This window comes from Arachis ipaensis, chromosome B10, assembly GCF_059453495.1.
Source record: "Arachis ipaensis isolate K30076 ecotype BB chromosome B10, ASM5945349v1, whole genome shotgun sequence".
Lineage (NCBI taxonomy): Eukaryota > Viridiplantae > Streptophyta > Magnoliopsida > Fabales > Fabaceae > Arachis > Arachis ipaensis.
In genome coordinates, this window is record NC_142435.1 from 125,489,903 (window position 1) to 125,511,347 (window position 21,445).

Genomic DNA, 21,445 nt, shown 5'->3' on the forward strand with positions numbered 1-21,445 from the left:
ATCCTCATCCTTCCCAGTGTCTAGGATTATAAAGTCAGCAGGGATGTAAAGGCCTTCAACCTTCACTAAGATATCCTCTACAAGTCCATAAGCCTGTTTCATTGATTTATCTGCCATCTCTAGTGAGATTCTTGCAGCTTGTACCTCAAAGATTCATAGTTTCTCCATTAATTACAGAGAGTGGCATGAGGTTTATACCTGACCCCAAGTCACACAGAGCCTTCTAAAAGGTCATGGTGCCTATGGTACAAGGTATTAAGAACCTTCCGGGATCCGGTTTCTTCTAAGGTAATTTCTGTTGAACCAATGCATTCAGTTCATTGATGAGCAATGGAGATTCATCCTCTCAAGTCTCATTACCAAATAACTTGGCATTTAGCTTCATTATTGCTCCTAGATACCGAGCAACTTGCTCTTCAACAATATCTTCATCCTCTTCAGAGGAAGAATACTCATCAGAGCTCATGAATGGCAACAGTAAGTTCAGTGGAATCTCTATCGTCTCTGTATGAGCCTCAGATTTCTTTGGTTCCTCATTAGGGAACTCCTTAGTGGTCAGTGGACGTCCATTGAGGTCTTCCTCACTGTAAATCACTGCCTCTTCCTCCTCTATAGGTTCGGTCACTTTGGATATATTGATGGCCTTGCACTCTCTCTTTGGATTCTCTTCTGTATTGCTTGGGAGAGTACTATGAGGGATTTTAGTAACTCTTTTACTCAGCTGACCAACTTGTGCCTCCAAATTTTTTATGGAGGACCTTGTTTCAGTCATAAAACTGAGAGTGGTCTTAGATAGATCACAGACTATGGTTGCTAAGTCAGAGAGGCTCTGCTTAGAATTCTCTGTCTGTTGCTGAGAAGATGATGGAAAAGGCTTGCTATTGCCAAACCTATTTCTCTCACCATTATTATTATTGAAGCCTTGTTGAGGCTTCTGTTGATCCTTCCATGAGAAATTTGGATGATTTTTCCATGAAGGATTATAGGTATTTCCATGGGATTCTCCCATATAATTCACCTCTTCCATTGCAGGATTCTCAGGGTCATAAGCTTCTCCTTCAGAGGAAGCTTCTTTAGTACTGCCGGATGCAGCTTGCATTCCAGTCAGATTCTGAGAAATCATATTGACTTGCTGAGTCAATATTTTATTCTGAGCCAATATGGCATTCAGAGTATCAATCTCAAGAACTCATTTCTTCTGAGTCATCCCATTATTCACAGGGTTTCTTTCAGAAGTATACATGAACTGGTTATTTACAACCATTTCAATGAGTTCCTGGGCTTCTGCAGGTGTTTTCTTCAGATGAAGAGATCTACCAGCAGAGTGGTCCAATGACATCTTGGATAATTCAGACAGACCATCATAGAATATACCTAAGATGCTCCATTCTGAAAGTATGTCAGAAGGACACCTTCTGATCAATTGCTTGTATCTTTCCCAAGCTTCATAGAGGGACTCACCTTCCTTCTGTCTAAAGGTTTGAACTTTCACTCTAAGCTTGCTCATCTTTTGAGGTGGAAAAAATTTAGCCAAGAAAGCATTGACCAACTTTTCCCAAGAGTTCAGGCTTTCTCTAGGTTGTGAGTCCAACCATATTCTAGCTCTGTCTCTTACCGCAAAGGGGAAAAGCATAAGTTTGTAGACCTCGGGATCAACCCCATTGGTCTTAACAGTGTCACAGATTTGCAAGAATTCAGCTAAGAACTGATGAGGATCTTCCAATGGAAGTCCATGAAAGTTATAATTCTGCTGCATTAGAGAAACTAATTGAGGCTTAAGCTCAAAGTTGTTTGCTCCAATTGCAGGAATTGAGATGCTTCTTCCATAGAAGTTGGAAGTTGGTGCAGTAAAGTCACCAAGCATCTTCATTGCATCTCCACCATTGTTCTCAGGTTCGGCTGCCATGTCTGCCTCTTTTTCAAAATTTGCTGTAAGGTCCTCTCCGGAGTGTTGTGCTTTAGCTTCTCTTAACTTCCTCTTCAGAGTCCTTTCAGGTTCAGGATCAACTTCAACAAGAATATCTTTATCCATGTTCCTGCTCATATGAAAAAGAAGAGAACAAAGAGAGAAGAGGAACCCTCTGTGTCACAGTATAGAGATTCCTTTATGTGTCAAAGAAAAAGAAGAATAGAAGAATAAGGTAGAGAGAATAAGAAGAATTCAAACACAGAGAGAGGGAGAGGGTTCGAATGATTAGATGAGTAGAAGAGAAATGTTAGTAAATAAATAAAATAAATAGAAAGAGATGAAAGAAAGAGTATTCGAATTTTAAGAAGAGGGAAAAGAAAAATATTTTTATTTTTATTTAATTAATTAAGTTAGTTTCAAAAATTTGAAAAAGAAATACAAGAAAATTAAAAACTAAAACAATTAGTTAATTAAAAATATTTTTGAAAAAGTGGTTAGTGATTTTCAAAAATTAGAAGTGGAAAAGTAGTTAGGTGGTTTTGAAAAAGATAAGAAATAGTAAACTTTTTAAAATTAAAACAAACAAGTCAAGTAGTTAGTTAAAAAATATTTGAAAATAAATTTTGAAAAGATAAGAAGGTTAGAAAAAAATTTTGAAATTAAAATTTTAAAAAGATATGATTGAAATTTATTTTGAAAAAGAATTGAAAAAGAAATTAAAAAGATTTGATTTTTAAAATTAAAGTTGATGACTTGACTAACAAGAAACTAAAAGATATGATTCTAGAATTTAAAGATTGAACCTTTCTTAACAAGAAAGTAACAAACTTAAAATTTTTGAATCAAAACATTAATTGATAGCAAGGATTTTTGAAAATATGAAATAAAATTAAGAAAAAGATTTTGAAAAATTAGTTTTAAAATTTTCGAAAACATTAAAAGGAAAATGAAAAAGATTTTCAAAAATTTTTAAAATGAAATTCGAAAATCATAAAAAAATGAAAAGAATTGATTTTGAAAAGATAAAGTTTTTAAATTGAAATTTTGACTTGACTAACAAGAAACAACTAAATTTTAAAAATTATTGACCAAGTCAACTCAAAATTTCGAAAATTATGAGAAGAATAAGGAAAATATATATTTTTTTACTTTTGAATTTTTAATGAGGAGAGAGAAAAACAACAAAACGAAACAAAACATAAAATTTTAAGATCAAAACAAATAATGCATGCAAGAACACTTTGAATGTCAAGATGAACACCAAGAACACTTTGAAGATCATGATGAACATCAAGAATATATTTTTGAAAATTTTTAAGAAAAGAAAGACATGCAGGACACCAAACTTAAGAACTTTTGCACTAAGGACACTAACAATTTGAAAATGCATATGAAAAATAAGAAAAGACACAAAACAAGAAAATGTAAAGATCAAACAAAGAAAATCATGAAGAACAACTTGAAGATCATGAAGAACATAATGCATGAATTTTTGAAAATTTTAGAAAAAATTAAATTAAAAAAAAATGCAGTTGACACCAAACTTAAAATTTGACACAAGACTTAAACAAGAAACACAATTTTTTTTTTTGGTTTTTATGATTTTATTAAACTTTTTGTATTTTTTTCAAAATTATTTTGGAAAAAGAAAAAAAGAAATTCAAAATTTTTAATAAGAATTCCAGGATTCATGTAATGTTAGTCTAAAGCTTCGGTCTAAAAGAATTAGACATGGCCAAATGGCCAGCCAAGCTGTAGCACAGAATTATAAATGAGAATCTAAAGGCTCCTCCAATAGCTACAATGATAAGTGGAAGCTTCAGTCCAAAAGATTAGACATGGCTTAATAGCCAGCCAAGCTTCAACATATCATCATGGAGCTCTAAGGTGGAATTCATTCTTAAAATTTTTGAAGAACATTTTTTTTCGAAAACTTTTTTTTGAAATATTTTTAAAAACTTTTTGAAAAGAAAATAAAGGTTGAAACAAAAAAGAAGGTTACCTAATCTAAGCAACAAGATGAACCGTCAGTTGTCCAAACTCGAACAATCCTCGGCAACGGCGCCAAAAACTTGGTGCACGGAATTGTGATCACACTTTTCACAACTCCAGTACAACTAACCAGCAAGTGCACTGGGTCGTCCAAGTAATAAAACCTTACACGAGTAAGGGTCGATCCCACGGAGATTGCCGACTTGAAGCAAGCTATGGTCATCCTGTAAATCTTAGTCAGACGGATTCAATTGGTTATGAGTTTTGATAATTGAAAGATAAATAAAACATAAATTAAAATGAAGATACTTATGTAATTCATTGGTGGAAATTTCAGATAAGCGTTTGGAGATGCTTTGTTGCTTCTGAACCTCTGCTTTCCTATTGTCTTCATCCAATCATACATGCTCTCTTCCATGGCAAGCAGTATGTTGGTGGATCACCGTTGTCAATGGCTACCATCCGTCCTCTCAGTGAAAATGGTCCAGGCACGGCTTCTGTACGGCTAATCATCTGTCGGATCTCTCGTCTTGGATGAAGAATACCAGGCACAGCTACCGCACGGCTAATCATCTTTCGGTTCTCACTTGTGTTGGAATAGGATCTCTCTATCTTTTTGCACACTGTCACTGCGCCCAACATTCGTGAGTTTGAAGCTCGTGTGTTCTAGCCTTTACCACGAAGGTTCTTATCTCTGTGAGTTTGACTGCTCTATTGTCAGGAGATGTAAGTCAAAGTCATGAACCAGAGGCCTAAGAGATTATACTCCAGCTGTCGTCCAATGACTATGTTGAACATCATGTAGACCGCTTGTGGTTGTCAGGCACACGGATCTTGGCTAAGCGAGTAATGAAGATAGTATGTGATTGTCACGGGTCACCCCTTCATTCTGACTTAATTGAATTAAGAATGAGAATATATCTTGGAGAAGAGACATGCGTGAATTGAAAGAGAAACAATAGTACTTTCATTAATTCATGAAGAACAGCAGAGCTCCGCACCTTAATCTATGAGGTGTAGAAACTCCACTGTAGAAAATACATAAGAGAAAAATGTCTTGGCATGGCCGTGTGGCCAACCTCCAAATGTGAAAAATGGCATAAGATGATGATACGAATACAATAGTAAAAAGTGCTATTTATACTAAACCAGTTACTAAGGATTACAGAAAATAAGTAACTAAGTGCAGATAGTGCAGAAATCCACTTCTGGAACCCACTTGGTGTGTGCTTGGGCTGAGCATTGAGCTTTACACGTGCATAGGCCTTCTCTAGAGTTAAACACCAGATTGGATGCCAGTTTGGGCGTTTAACTCCAGTTCTGGTGCCAGTTCCGGCGTTTTACGCTAGAAAAGGGTCTCTAGCTGGCGTTGAACACCAGTTTGGGCCATCAAATCTCGGGCAAAGTATAAACTATTATACATTGATGGAAAGACCAAGATGTTAGCTTTCCAGCCCAATTGAGAATGCGCCAATTGGACCTTTGTAGCTCCAGAAAAATGCGTTTGAGTGCAGGGAGGTCAGAATCCAGCAGCATTTGCAGTCCTTTCTCAGCCTCTTAATCAGATTTTTGCTCAGGTCCCTCAATTTCAGCCAGAAAATACCTGAAATTACAAAAGAATACACAAACTCATAGTAAAGTCTAGAAATTTGATTTTTGCATAAAAACTAATAAAAATATAATAAAAAGTAACTAAAACATACTAAAAACTACCTAAAAATAATGCCAAAAAGCGTATAAATTATCCGCTCATCAGCAGGTCAATTATATGTGAAGTTCCTCTAGAAGTCCCGATGATATTCCTTATTCTCAGAACTTTAACCAACGATGGAGAAATCACCCAAACTTTGGGTGGAGGGAGCAGCCTCAGAGACAGCAACCAAATTATGTCAACAACCTCCCTTCTCAACCTCCACACCCTCAGAGTACTCCTTACTTAGCATCCATTATTGCAGAACTCTCGAAAAGCTTTATACAGGAAGCTCGACCTCCTTTAGGAACCTGGAGATGTGAATGGACCAGATAGACCAGCGAATGTCTGAGCAAATTGCGCTAAATAATATGGTCCTCAATTGCAGAGAAGAGTGTCATGCAGTTCGACTGAGGAGTGGCAAGACAGAAGTCACTCAACATAAAAGTGAGGAACCGGGTGAAAAAGAGACACCGGAGCAAGAAATTACAGAGTTAAAGAGTAACGGGGTTGGCGCTGAATGCCCAAGAGGACTTAAGGAACGCCACCTCAAGGCACCCTGACTGTTCATACCCTGGGTCGAGCTATGCGACCCGGGCTGATTGAAGACAAAAGCGACCGACCTCCTCAGGTCAGGTCCCCCGACCTCTCCTTTAAAGAGTTCGGCCAAATCGCCATAAGAAGCCCAAGCAGGCCCAAACGAAGGGACACAGCCCAATCTAAAGGCAGCCCAAGCTTATAAAGATAAAGGCGGTTCCCCTTAAAGATAAGATGACTTCACTCAAAGATAAGATAAGATAACTAACTTATCTCAAAGGGAGGTCACTCTACACTACTATAAATACACTAGAGCACCCAGGTATAACTCATACTCTGATTCTACTAAAAACCTGCCTAAAGCACGTGCTAACTTAAGCATCGGAATCTCTTGCAGGTACCACCACTCTCCGGTGATCAAGGATCAGCAGCTCCACCAGATCCAACAAGTCAGACACAACAGCTCCGGCCACCACAGCAGATCTCATCCGAGATTGACCTTCAGTTTCAGGTAACCCTCAGAACATTGGCGCCGTTGCCGGGGAACCTAGAAGTCATCCCATCATCATGGCGGACAACCTTGACAATGATCACAACTTTGGTTTGGAAGAAAGAACCCCGCTTAAAAATACGGATGCCACATCAAAGGATGTGCCTCAAACCAAGGGAGACAAGCAATCTCCAAACACCAAAATCCTGGATGCTCTACAAGCTCAATATGATCATCTCAAACAGCTCGAAAAAGAGGCCGAGCATCAACGAGAAGCCGAGAGGGACCTCCGGAGAGAAACTAGGCGACGTTGAGAGTTAAAAGACAAGCTTCTAAAGCTCGAGGCTGATCTCAAAGCTAAAACCATTCAGTCCAGTCACGATGACAGCTCCCACAAGGACCAAGATCCCTTCACCAAAGAGATCATGAAGGCTAAAGTTCCAAAGAATTTTAAAGCTCCCGACATGACCCCATATGAGGGTACCTCTGATCCAAGCCATCATCTCAACAATTTCAGAAGCAGAATGTATCTCACTGATGCCTCGAACGCCATTCGATGCAAAGCCTTCCCAAGTACCCTAACAAAGACATCAATAAAGTGGTTTGACAGTTTACCTCCTAGATCCATCACAAGTTTTGATCGACTTAGCCAAAAAATTCCTTGCCAGATTCTCCATCCAGAAGGACAAAGCTAAACACGCCCCGAGCCTATTAGGGATCAAGCAAGGAGATTGCGAAAGTCTTTGGACAAACAAAGTCTGCCAACAGAAGCAGCCATCATGGGTCTCATCAATGGATTGCGAGAGGGACCCTTTAGCCACTCCATATCAAAAAAGCATCCAACATCTCTAAACGAGGTACAAGAACGGGCAGAAAAGTATATTAACTTGGAGGAGAATTCTCGACAAGGAGAAACCTCAAAACCTGGATTCTCCTACCCCTCTCGGGACAAGGATAAAGAGTCCAAGAAAAAAGAAGATCAACCCAGTGAGAAGCCTAGAAAATACCACAATTACACCCTTTTCGGGTGTCTCTTATGGATGTTTACCGAGAAATATACAACACTGAGAAGATCCCACCACCTCGACCAATCAAAAACAAAAGGGGAGGGAAGGGCGACTAGATCGATACTTAGCCAACAAAGCGAATGAACCAAGAAAAAGAAGAAGGGATGAAGAGGTCGGACGGGTTGAACGACCACCCCACACTCCTAAGAGACATGTTCATATGATAAATGGAGGATTTGCAGGAGGAGAGATCTCTAAATTATCTCGCAAAAGACACCTTAAAGAGGTATATCATGTCGGGGAAGGAGAGAGGTCATCCGACCTCCCCACTATTACCTTTACCCGAGAAGATGCAACAGGCATCATCCCGGGGCATGATGATCCCATGGTCTTACTATCATATTGGCCAATGCTAATCTCCATAGAACACTGATAGACCAAGGAAGCTCCGCGGATATCTTGTTTAAATCCGCCTTCGACAAACTCGGTTTGCAAGATAAAGAGCTAAGAGCATATCCAAATAGCTTGTTCGGACTGGGAGACACTCCAATCCAACCACTTGGATATATTTCACTACACACAACCTTTGGAAAGGGAACCCGGTCAAGGACACTCAACATAGACTACATCGTAGTCGACGTGAGCTCAGCTTACAGCGCCCTAATAGGTCGGACAATACTGAACCAGCTCGCCGCAGTAGTCTCGACTCCACATCTGTGCATGAAGTTCCCAACTCCGGAAGGGATTGCCACGATAAAAGAAGATAAAAAAATTGCACGACGCTGTTACAATGAAAGTATAAACCTTAAAGGCAACCCCAAATGAGAGAAAATCAACACTATTAAACTCGGGGGAGTTCGAGTTCGCGAGGAACTTCGTCCACAACCTGAAGGTGAGACTGAAGAAGTCCAAATCAACGATGCCTGGGATAAGACAACAAATATTGGGCCAACCTTAAAGGGAGACTTAAAGGAGCCTCTGATACAGTTCCTAAAGTATAACGCCGACCTCTTTGCATGGAAGGCCGCAGACATGCCAGGCATAGATCCCAAACTAATGTGCCACAAACTGGAGGTATACCCAAGATCTTGGCCAGTGCAGCAGAAGCATAGGAAGCTCAGACCGGAAAGGTCCCAAGCTGTAGAAGAGCAGGTACAAGCCTTACTGGAGGCAGGATTCATAAGGGAGGTCAAATATCCACTATGGCTAGCCAACATTGTCTTGGTAAAAAAGTCAAATGGAAAGTGGCGGATGTGCACTGACTACACCGATCTCAATAAAGCCTGCCCAAAAGATCCCTACCCACTCCCAAGTATAGACACTCTAGTGGATGCCTCTTCCGGATACAAGTACCTCTCCTTCATGGATGCTTATTCAGGATACAATCAAATCCCGATGTATCCACCCGACGAAGAAAAGATCTCGTTCCTAACCCCAAAAGCAAATTACTGCTATATCGTCATGCCATTCGGGCTCAAAAACGCAAGAGCTACCTATCAAAGATTGATGAACAAAGTCTTTGCAGACCACATTGGGAAACTAATGGAAGTTTACGTAGACAATATGCTGTAAAAACACCAAGTGAGGAATCCTTGTTGTCCGACCTCACCAAAGTGTTTGACACCATCAGAAAGCATGGTATGCGACTTAATCCCGCAAAATGCACCTTTGCAGTAGAAGCTGGCAAATTCTTGGGCTTCATGCTCACGCAAAGAGGAATTGAGGTGAACCCAGATAAATGTCGGGCTATACTCAACATGAAAAGTCCGACCTACGTCAAAGAGGTACAACAGCTCAACGGAAGACTGGCATCCCTGTCCAGGTTTCTAGCCGGGTTAGCCATAAAATCTCTCGCCTTTTACGCCACATTAAGGAAAGGAAAGAGGTTTGAATGGACCACAGAGTGCGAGCAAGCCTTCCAAGATTTCAAAAAATTCTTGGGGCAACCACCCATTCTTACCCGACCATGGGAAGGAGAAGCACTCATATTATACCTCGTAGTAGGAAATCGGGCAATAGCCTTAGCACTAGTCAGAGAAGATGAAAGTGGGCAACAACCCATCTACTTCATCAGCAAAGCTCTACAAGGGGCCGAGCTAAATTATCAAAAGATAGAAAAGTTTGCCTATGCTCTCATACTCACTTCTCGACAACTTTGCCTGTACTTTCAAGCTCACACTATCAAGGTTTGGACCAACCATCCCATAAAAGGCATCCTACAGAAGACAGACTTAGCTGGAAGAATCCTGCAGTAGGCAGTCGAGTTATCCAAGTTTGATCTTCAATATGAAGCTCGGACATCCATCAAATCACAATATCTGACCGATTTCATAGCCGAGTACACTGATACCCCGAGAACTCCCATAAAATAGAATCTCTACGTGGACGGCTCTTCAAACAAAACCGGGAGTGGTATAGGTGTGATAATAAAAAGCGATCAGAGAACCCAAATCGAACTCTCGCTAAAGTTCAGATTCCCTGCTTCCAATAATTAGGCAGAATATGAGGCATTACTGGCTGGTTTGAGACTGGCTAAGGAGGTAGGAGTTCAAAAGCTTACCATCTTCAGCGATTCACAAGTAGTTACCTCACAAATAGAATGAAACTACCAAGCCAAGGATCCTACCATGAAAAAATATCTGGACAAAACTAGAGAACAACTCGGACAATTCAGGGAATATGAGGTCAAACATATACCTCGAGAACATAATGCTCGGGCGGATGCACTCTCAAAACTACCCAGCACCAAACCAGGGGCAATAACAGAAGCCTCATCCAGGAAACATTGCAAAGCCCATCGATCTCGGAGGAAGAAAAGGTCCTAACCATATCAGATCAGGATCAAGGATGAATAGCCCCCATAATAAACTACCTCAAGTCAGAGACACTCCCCACAGATAAGAAGGAGGCAAAGAGGCTAATACGAGAAGCACAGTACTACACTATAGTGGAAGACATCTTATATAGGAGAGGGATCTCAACACCCCTCCTAAAATGCGTACCGACTTCCAATACAAGGGAAGTCCTGGAGGAAGTACACAGTGGCATGTGTGGCAACCACTTGGGAGCACGAGCTCTTTCCAAAAAGGTACTCCGAGCAGGGTTCTTCTGGCCAACTTCGCAAAAAGAATAGCAACCGAGTTCGTTAAAGCATGCCCACCATGTCAGAAGCATGCTAATTTTCATATTGCTCCACCAGAGGAACTCATCAATGTTACATCACCCTGACCATTCGCAAAACGGGGGCTCGACCTCCTCGGACCCTTTCCCCAGGGGTCGGGACAAGTCAAGTTCCTCATTGTAGGGGTAGACTATTTCACAAAATGGATTGAGGCAGAGCCCCTAGCTAATACCACCGCTCAAAGAAGTCAAAAATTTCTATACAGGAATATTATAACAAGGTTCGGGGTCCCTTACTCCATCACCACAGATAATGGCACCCAATTCAATGACACATGTTTCAGGAACTTGGTAGCTGACTTGAAAATAAAGCACCAATTCACATCCGTAGAACACCCACAAGCCAACGGACAGGCAGAAGCTGCCAACAAAGTCATATTAGCTGGGTTAAAGCGGAGACTACAGGATGCAAAAGGAGCTTGGGCCGAAAAGCTCCCATAAGTTCTAGGGGCATATCGGACAACTCCGCACTCCACCACAGGAGAATCACCCTTCCGACTCGCTTATGGAATGGAGGTAATGATCCTAGTGGAGATAGAACAGAGATCTCCCAGAATGATTGGTGCACGAATTGTGAATAACACTTTTCACAATTCGTACCACTAACCAGCAAGTGCACTGGGTCGTCCAAGTAATACCTTACGTGAGTAAGGGTCGAATCCCACGGAGATTGTTGGTTTGAAGCAATCTCTGGTTATCTTGTAAATCTCAATTAGGAGGTCAATTATAATTATCAGTTGACTTGCAAATGAACAAGGGAACATAAAATAAATACTTGGTATGCAGTAATGGAGAATATGTTGGAGTTTTGGAGATGCTTTGTCTTCTGAATCTCTGCTTTCTCCTTGTCTTCTTCTTTACGCACGCAAGGTTCCTTCTATGGCAAGCTGTGTGTTGGGGCATCACCGTTGTCAATGGTTACATCCCCTCCTCTTGTGAAAATGATCCAAATGCTCTGTCACAGCACGGCTAATCATCTGAGGTTCCCGATCATGCTGGAATAGGATTCACCCTCCTTTTGCGTCTGTCACTACGCCCAGCACTCGCGAGTTTGAAGCTCGTCACAGTCATTCAATCCCTGAATCCTACTCGGAACACCACAGACAAGGTTTAGACTTTTCGGATTCTCATGAATGCCGCCATCAATCTAGCTTATACCACGGAGATTCTGATGAAGGAATCTAAGAGATATTCATTCAATCTGATGTAGAACGGAGGTGATTGTCAGACACACGTTCGTGGATTGAGGAAGGTGATGAGTGTCACTGATCATCACCTTCTCCATAGTTAGGCGCGAATGGATATCTTAGATAGGAACACGCATGTTTGAATGGAAAACAGAAATACTTGCATTAATTCATCGAGACACAACAGAGCTCCTCACCCCCAACAATGGAGTTTAGAGACTCATGCCGTCAAAGAGTACAAAGTTTTGATCTAAAATGTCATGAGATACAAAATAAGTCTCTAAAAGTTGTTTAAATACTAAACTAGTAGCCTAGGTTTACAAAAAATTGAGTAAACTATGATGGGTGGTGCAGAGATCCACTTCTGGGGCCCACTTAGTGTGTGCTGGGGCTGAGACTTGAATAATTCACGTGCATAAGGCTGTTTTGGACATTCAACGCCAGGTTTGGATCCATTTCTGGCGTTGAACTCCAACTTTTGATCCTTTTCTGGCGCTGGACGCCAGAATTGGGCAGAGAACTGGCGTTGAACGCCATTTTACGTCATCTATCCTTGAGTAAAGTATGAACTATTATATATTGCTGGAAAGCCCTGGATGTCTACTTTCCAATGCAATTGGAAGCGCACCATTTTGAGTTTTGTAGCTCCAGAAAATCCACTTTGAGTGAAGGGAGGTCAGAATCCAACAACATCAGCAGTCCTTTTTCAGCCTGAATCAGATTTTTACTCATCTCCCTCAATTTTAGCCAGAAAAATACCTGAAATTACAGAAAAACACACAACTCATAGTAAAGTCCAGAAATATGAATTTTTCCTAAAAACTAATGAAAATAAACTAAAAACTAACTAAAACATACTAAAAACTATATGAAATTAACCCCAAAAAGCGTATAAAATATCCGCTCATCACAACACCAAATTTAAACTGTTGCTTGTCCTCAAGCAACTAGACAAATAAAATAGAAGACTAATAGGTTGAGAAGTAATAATATCTCAGAGTTTTTGAGTGAAGCTCAGATTCTAATTAGATGAGCGGGACTAGTAGCTTTTTGCTTCCGAACAGTTTTGGCATCTCACTTTATCCATTGAAGCTCAGAGTGATTGGCATCTATAAGAACTTAGAATTCAGATAGTGTTATTGATTCTCCTATTTTAGTATGATGATTCTTGAACACAGCTATTTCATGAGTCGTGGCCGTGGCCCTAAGCACTTTGTTTTCCAGTATTACCACCGGATACATAAATGCCACAGACACATAATTGGGTGAACCCTTTAGATTGTGACTCAGCTTTGCTAAAGTCCCCAATTAGAGGTGTCCAGAGTTCTTAAGCACACTCTTCTTTCTGCTTTGGACCTTGACTTTAACCGCTCAATCTCAAGTTTTCACTTGACACCTTCACGCCACAAGCACATGGTTAGGGACAGCTTGATTTAGCCGCTTAGGCCAGGATTTTATTCCCTTAGGCCCTCATATCCACTGATGCTCAAAGCCTTGGGATCCTTTTTATCACCATTGCCTTTTGATTTTAAGGGCTATTGGCTTTTTCTACTTTTCTCTCTTTTTTTTTTGCTGCTTTTTCTTGCTTCAAGAATCATTTTTTATGATTTTTCAGATTATCAATAACATGTCTCATGTTCACCATTCTTTCAAGAGCCAACATATTTAACAGTCTTAAACAACAAATTCAAAAGACATATGCACTGTTCAAGCATTCATTCAGAAGACAGAAAGTATTGCCACCACATGTAACTAATTAAAATTTCTCTTATTAAAACTCGAAATTTTATTGCCTCTTATTCAAAAGATCTACTATTTTATTCATGTTTGCTGATGATGAGAAAAATAAACTATGGCTTAATTGGAGATAAAATCGAAATAGATACTAATTACTACTATATGACTCCTAAGGTGAACTTCTATAACGACACTATCACAGAGTTAAAGCAGAAATTGGAATTTAACAACCTTAGTTTTGGGAAACGGGTGTTCCTCTGATCTTTGGGGTGCTTGGTCCTTCAAGAGATAACTTCTGACGCTTCAAGTCCCTCAAGTCACGCCCTTGCTCCTCTTGTTCTTTAAACATATAGGTGAGAATTTGACTGTGCTCCTTTTGTTCTTTCATTATTTGTTCCATAGCTTCCCGTATCTTGGTAACAGACGTCTCAAGATACTCCCAGTATTCAGATTGAGGGATTTCTGGGAGAGATTCCTGTGTTTTCTTCTTGGTGGAATCATCTTGCGCTTGTTGTTTTTCCATTGATGCTTTGGTGATTGGTTTCTCAACTGAGATATACTCAGTTATTCCCATCCTTACCCCAGCATCCTTGCAGAGCAGAGAAATCACGTTTGGATAAGCCAACCTGGCTTCTTTAAAATTTTTGTTAGCAATTTTGTAGAGTTCAGCTGAGATCAGCTGATGAACTTCCACTTCTATTCCCATCATGATGCAATGGATTATCACTGCTCTTTTAACTGTGACTTCATAACGGTTGCTAGTAGGCAACAGAGAATGCCCAATGAAGTCCAGCCATCCTCTGGTGACTGGTTTGAGATCTTCTCTCTTGAGTTGATTTGGGACACCCTTTGTGTTGGTGGTCCACCTGGCTCCAGGGATACATATGTCCTCTAGAATCTTATCCAGGCCCTTGTCTGTTCTCATCATTCTCCTGTTGAAGGAGTCTGGATCATCTTTCAGCTGAGGTAGCTTTAAGATCTCTCTGATCTTGTCAGGGGTGGTATGAACAATCTTTCCTCTGACCATGGTCCGATATTCATAGAAAGTAGTTCCAGATAGTTTTTGCTTGTCAGTCTGCCACATATTAGCATAAAACTCCTGGATCATATTCCTTCCCACTTTCGTTTCAGGATTAGCTAGGACTTCCCAGTTTCTGATTCGAATTTGCTCCTGGATCTCCGGATATTCATCTTCTTTCAGATCGAATCTAACTTCCGGGATCACTGATCTCAGACCCATTATTTTATTATAATGGTCTGAATGTTCTTTAGATAAGAACTTCCCTTGATTCCAAAGTGGTTTTGGAACGCTCTCTTTCTTGCCTCTTGGAGTGGGTTGTTTTCCTTTAGGAGCCATGATCTTAGTGATCGCGGATAAACACACCAAACTTAGAGGTTTGCTTGTCCTCAAGCAAAAGAGAAGAAAGGAGAGGGAAAGAAGGAGAGCTAGGTGCAATTGTTGATGGGAGGGGAGGGAGGCCGAACTCAAATTTAAAGGGAGGGAGGGTGGGTTTTTGAAAAAAGAGATAAAGATATGATAAAAAGATTGATTTTGAAAAGATAAGATAGAAGATATGATAAGAGAGGATATAGTTTAAAATTGAAAAGATATGAAAGATTTTTGAAAAAGATAAATCTAGATTTTGAAAAAGATAATGTAGAGATTTGAAAAAGATATTAGTTGGAAAAAAATTAGATTTGTTTTGAAAATAGGATTTGAAAAGAGTTGGATTGAATTTGCAAAGAGGCTTGGTGCTTATGGATTAAGATACATTTGATATTTTTAAAGTAGGATTTTTAGAAATTAGGGATTTTAGAAATCATGGTTCTTAACATGTTTATGCAAGAAATCATGAATTGAAGTATGAAAATCAAGATTAGAATGAAAAAATATGAAGAAAAATGAGTTTGCCTCCTCCCTGCCATCCAGGCGTTTGAACGCCCAAACACTGCCTGTTTTGGGCGTTCAACGCCCAAATGCTGATCTCCTGGGCGTTCAACGCCCAGTTGTTGCCCTTTTCTGGCGTTGAACGCCAGATTGCTACCTTTACTGGCGTTCAGCGCCCACTGGCTGCCCCTTTTGGGCGCTGAACGCCCAAAATAGGCTCTTACTGGCGTTTTCTTGCCAGTGAGCTCTTTTTCTCTGTTTTGTGTGCAGATTCCTTCTGTAACCCTGTGAACTTATGCAATTGATTCTTTACCTTGTCATCAATGAACTCTATATAAACAAATAAAAATAAAAATAGAAATAGGGCAAAATTCTTAGAGGATTGATGCCCCATGGCTGGGTTGCCTCCCAGCAAGCGCTTCTTTATTGTCTTTAGCTGGACCTTGCTGAGCTTTTAGTCTAGCTTCAGCCTTGAGCACTCTTGCTCAATGTTGCCTTCAAGATAGTGTTTGATTCTCTGTCCATTGACAATGAACCTCTTATCAGAATCGATATCTTGAAGCTCCACATAACCATATGGTGATACACTTGTAATCACGTATGGTCCCCTCCACCGGAATTTCAATTTCCCGGGGAATAGCCTGAGTCTAGAGTTGAACAGCAGAACCTTCTGTCCTGGCTCAAAGATTCTAGATGACAGCTTTCTGTCATGTCACTTTTTTTATTTCTCTTTATAAAGCTTGGCATTTTCGAAAGCTGTGAATCTGAATTCCTCTAGCTCATTTAGCTGGAGCAATCTTTTTTCTCCTGCTAATTTGGCATCAAAGTTTAGGAATCTGGTTGCCCAGTAGGCTTTATGTTCCAGTTCCATGGGCAGGTGACATGCCTTACCATACACAAGTTGGTATGGAGAGGTCCCTATAGGGGTCTTGAATGCTGTTCTGTAAGCCCACAGAGCATCATCCAAGCTCCGTGCCCAATCCTTTCTACAGGTACTTACTGTCCGTTCTAGGATTCTCTTTAATTCTCTGTTAGAGACTTCAGCTTGCCCATTAGTTTGTGGATGATATGGAGTAGCCACCTTATGGCGAATTCCATACCGAACCATGGCAGAGTAAAGCTGTTTATTGCAGAAGTGAGTGCCCCCATCACTGATTAGTACTCTAGGGACACCAAACCTGCTAAAGATATGTTTCTGGAGGAACTTCAGCACTGTTTTAGTATCATTGGTGGGTGTGGCAATGGCCTCAACCCATTTTGATACATAGTCAACTGCCACCAGAATATAAGTGTTTGAGTATGATGGTGGGAAAGGTCCCATGAAGTCAATTCCCCATACGTCAAACAACTCAATTTCTAAGATTCCTTGTTGAGGCATGGCGTAACCATGAGGCAGATTACCAGCTCTTTGGCAACTGTCACAGTTACGTACAAACTCTTGGGAATCTTTATAGAGTGTGGGCCAATAGAAGCCACATTGGAGGACCTTGGTGGCTGTTCGCTCACCTCCGAAATGGCCTCCATATTGAGATCTATGGCAATGCCACAGGATCCTCTGTGCTTCTTCTCTAGGCACACACCTACGGATTATTCCGTCTGCACATCTCTTAAAGAGATAAGGTTCATCCCACAAGTAGTACTTTGCATCAGTAATTAACTTCTTCTTTTGTATCCTGTTGTACTCCTTGGGTATGAACCTTGCAGCTTTATAGTTTGCAATATCGGCAAACCATGGTGTTTCCTGAATGGCAAATAAATGCTCATCCAGAAAAGTCTCAGAGATCTCAAGAGAGGGGAGGGGCGTCCCTTCTACTGGCTCTATCCAGGACAGATGATCAGCCACTTGGTTCTCTGTCCCTTTTCTGTCTCTTATTTCTATATCAAACTCTTGCAGAAGCAACACCCATCTGATGAGCCTGGGTTTTGAATCCTGCTTTGTGAGTAGATATTTAAGAGCAGCATGATCAATATACACAATCACTTTTGATCCTACTAAGTATGATCTGAACTTGTCAATGGCGTAAACCACTGCAAGTAATTCTTTTTCTGTGGTTGTATAATTTTTCTGGGCATCATTTAGAACGTGACTAGCGTAATAAATGACGTGCAAAAGCTTGTCATGCCTCTGTCCCAACACTGCACCAATGGCGTGATCACTGGCATCACACATTAGCTCAAATGGTAATGTCCAGTCTGGTGCAGAAATAACTGGTGCTGTGACCAGCTTAGCTTTCAGCGTTTTAAACGCCTGCAGGCACTCTGTGTCAAACACAAATGGTGTGTCAACAGCTAGCAGATTGCTTAGAGGTTTTGCGATTTTTGAAAAATCCTTTATAAACCTCCTATAGAATCCTGCGTGCCCCAGAAAGCTTCTGATTGCCTTAACATTGGCAGGTGGTGGTAATTTTTCAATTACCTCTATTTTTGCTTGATCCACCTCTATTCCCTTGTTTGAGATTTTTTGCCCAAGAACAATCCCTTCAGTCACCATGAAGTGACATTTTTCCCAGTTTAAAACTAGGTTGGTCTCTTGGCATCTTTTCAGAACAAGTTTCAGGTGATCAAGACAGGAGCTGAATGAGTCTCCATATACTGAGAAGTCATCTATGAAGACTTCCAGAAATTTTTCCACCATATCAGAGAAAATAGAGAGCATGCATCTCTGAAAGGTTGCAGGCGCATTACACAGCCCAAATGGCATCCTTCTATAAGCAAACACTCTAGATAGACATGTGAATGCTGTTTTCTCTTGATCCTGAGGATCTACTGCAATCTGGTTATAGCCTGAGTAGCCATCCAAAAAGCAGTAATAATCATGACCTGCTAGTCTTTCTAGCATCTGGTCTATGAATGGTAAAGGAAAATGATCCTTTCTGGTGGCTGTATTGAGCCTTCTGTAATCAATACACATGCGCCACCCTGTAACTGTTCTTGTAGGAACCAGTTCATTTTTTTCATTATGAATCACTGTCATGCCTCCCTTTTTTGGGACGACTTGGACAGGGCTCACCCAGGGGCTATCAGAAATAGGATAAATAATCCCAGCCTCTAGTAGTTTGGTGACCTCTTTCTGCACCACTTCTTTCATGGCTGGATTTAGCCGCCTCTGTGGTTGAACCACTGGTTTAGCGTTATCCTCCAATAAGATTTTGTGCATACATCTCGCTGGGCTTATGCCCTTAAGGTCACCTATGGACCACCCAAGAGCTATCTTGTGTGTCCTTAGCACTTGAATAAGTGCTTCCTCTTCCTGTGAATTTAAGGCAGAGCTTATGATCACTGGAAAAATGTCACCTTCTCCCAGAAATGCATATTTCAAGGATGGTGGTAGTGGCTTGAGCTCGGGTTTAGGAGGTTTTTCTTCTTCCAGAAGAATTTTCAGAGGCTCTTTCATGTCCTCTGAATCCTCTAGATCAGGCTGAACATCCTTAAAGATGTTTTCCAACTCTGATTCGAGACTCTCAGCCATGTTGATCTCTTCTACCAAAGAGTCAATAAGATCAACTTTCATGCAGTCTTTTGATGTGTCAGGATGCTGCATGGCTTTGACAGCGTTCAACTTAAACTCATCATCATTGACTCTCAGGGTTATTTCTCCCTGTTGGACGTCAATGAGGGATCGTCCAGTTGCTAGGAAGGGTCTTCCTAGAATGAGAGTAGCACTCTTGTGCTCCTCCATTTCCAGCACAACAAAGTCAGTGGGGAAGGCGGATGGCCCAACTCTGACAATCATGTCTTCAATCACGCCTGATGGGTATTTAGTGGAGCCATCAGCAAGTTGGAGACATATCCGGGTTGGTTTAACTTCTTCAGTTAAGCCAAGCTTTCTGATAGTGGATGCAGGTATTAGGTTGATGCTTGCCCCAAGATCGCATAAAGCTGTCTTGGTGCATTGACCTTCTAATATGCATGGTATCAGAAAACTCCCAGGGTCTTTGAGCTTCTCAGGAAAGCTTTTCAGAATAACTGCACTGCATTCTTCAGTGAGGAGAACTCTTTCTGTTTCTCTCCAATCCTTTTTATGACTCAAGATCTCTTTCATGAACTTGGCATAAGAAGGTATTTGCTCAAGTGCTTCTGCAAATGGAATCTTTATTTCAAGAGTCCTGAGATAATCTGCAAAGCGAGCAAATTGCTTATCCTGCTCCTCTTTCCGGAGTTTTTGAGGATAAGGTATCTTGGCTTTATATTCTTCAACCTTAGTTGCTGCAGGTTTATTGCCTACAGAAGTGGTTGAAGAAGCCTTTTTAGAGGGGTTGCTTTCAGCATTTGTGTGTGTCTGATCCCTCACTAGCAATTGAGTGCCAGAGTTAGAGACTGGAGTGACGTTAGATGCCAACTCCTTGTCTGTTCCTGACGTCTGAACGCCAGGACTGTGCCCATTTTGGGCGTTCAGCGCCAGATCTTGCCCATTTTGGGCGTTCAACGCCAGATCCTTACCTATTTCTGGCGTTGAACGCCAGTCCTGCCTTGTTTCTGGCATTGAACGCCAGTCCTGAGCATGGTCTGGGCATTCAATGCCAGCCTTCCACCAAATTTCTGGCGTTTTAGTTCCAGAATTACTTTTCCCTGGGCTCTTACTGTCCTCAGGTGAATTTTAGGTGGTTTGCTCATTTCTTAGCTTTTTGCTGCCTTGAGGTGGGGTATTTAATGTTTTCCCACTTCTCAGTTGAACTGCTTGGCATTCTTCTGTTATTTGCCTTGATAGCTGCTGCTTTGTTTGCTTAAACTATTCGTCCATATGTATATTAGCCATCCTTGTCTCTTGTAGTCTATCTTTGAATTCGGCTAACTGCTTTGTTAGAAAGTCCAATTGCTGATTGAATTCTGCAGCTTGTTTTACAGGACTGAGTTCAGCAGTTGCTGTTTTAACCTCTTCTTTCATGGAAGGGTCACTGCTTAGGTACAGATGCTGATTCCTGGCAACTGTATCAATGAGCTCTTGAGCCTCTTCAATTGTCTTTCTCATGTGGATAGATCCACCAGCTGAGTAATCTAGAGACATCTGAGCTCCTTCAGCAAGCCCATAATAGAAGATGTCTAACTGAACCCACTCTGAAAACATTTCAGAAGGGCATTTTCGTAGCATCTCTCTGTATCTCTCCCAAGCATCATAAAGAGATTCACTATCTCCTTGTTTAAAGCCTTGGATGTCCAGCCTTAGCTGTGTCATCCGTTTTGGGGGAAAGTATTGATTCAGGAATTTTTCTGTCAGCTGTTTCCATGTCCTTATGCTGGCCTTAGGTTGGTTATTCAACCACCTCTTAGCTTGATCTTTTACAACAAATGGAAACAGTAATAGTCTGTAGACATCCTGATCTATTTCTTTATCATGTACTGTGTCAGCAATCTGTAGAAACTGTGCCAGAAACTCTGCAGGTTCTTCCTGTGGAAGACTGGAATACTGGCAACTTTGCTGCACCATGATAATGAGTTGAGGATTCAACTCAAAGCTACTGACTCCAATGGAAGGTATGCAGATGCTACTCCCATATGAAGCAGTAGAGGGGTTAGAATATGACCCCAGAGTCCTCCTGGACTGTTCATTTCTGCTTAGGTCCATGATGGAGAAAGGGGGATGATGTAAAATAGAGAAAATATTTTTATTTTTTTTTTTTGAAAATAAGATAAAGATAAATAAAGATGGTGAAGATTTTCGAAAAATTGAGGAGAGAGGAAGTGGTTAGGAAATATTATTTTAAAAAAGATACGATTTGGAAAAGATTTTAAATTTAAAAAAAAAAATCTGAATTTTAGAAATAAATTTCGAAAATTTGTTTTAGAAATAGAGAGAAAATATATTTTTGAATTTAGTGAGGAGAGAGAAA

General features: G+C 40.8%; 1 non-coding gene across 1 annotated transcript; it reads left to right on the forward strand.

Annotated features, from left to right (window-relative positions):
• Window positions 1-1,397: 1,397 nt before the first annotated feature.
• LOC148581623 (small nucleolar RNA R71) lies at window positions 1,398-1,501 on the forward strand. The gene has a single exon (XR_015899247.1). It is a non-coding gene; the product is annotated as a small nucleolar RNA R71 (small nucleolar RNA).
• Window positions 1,502-21,445: the final 19,944 nt, after the last annotated feature.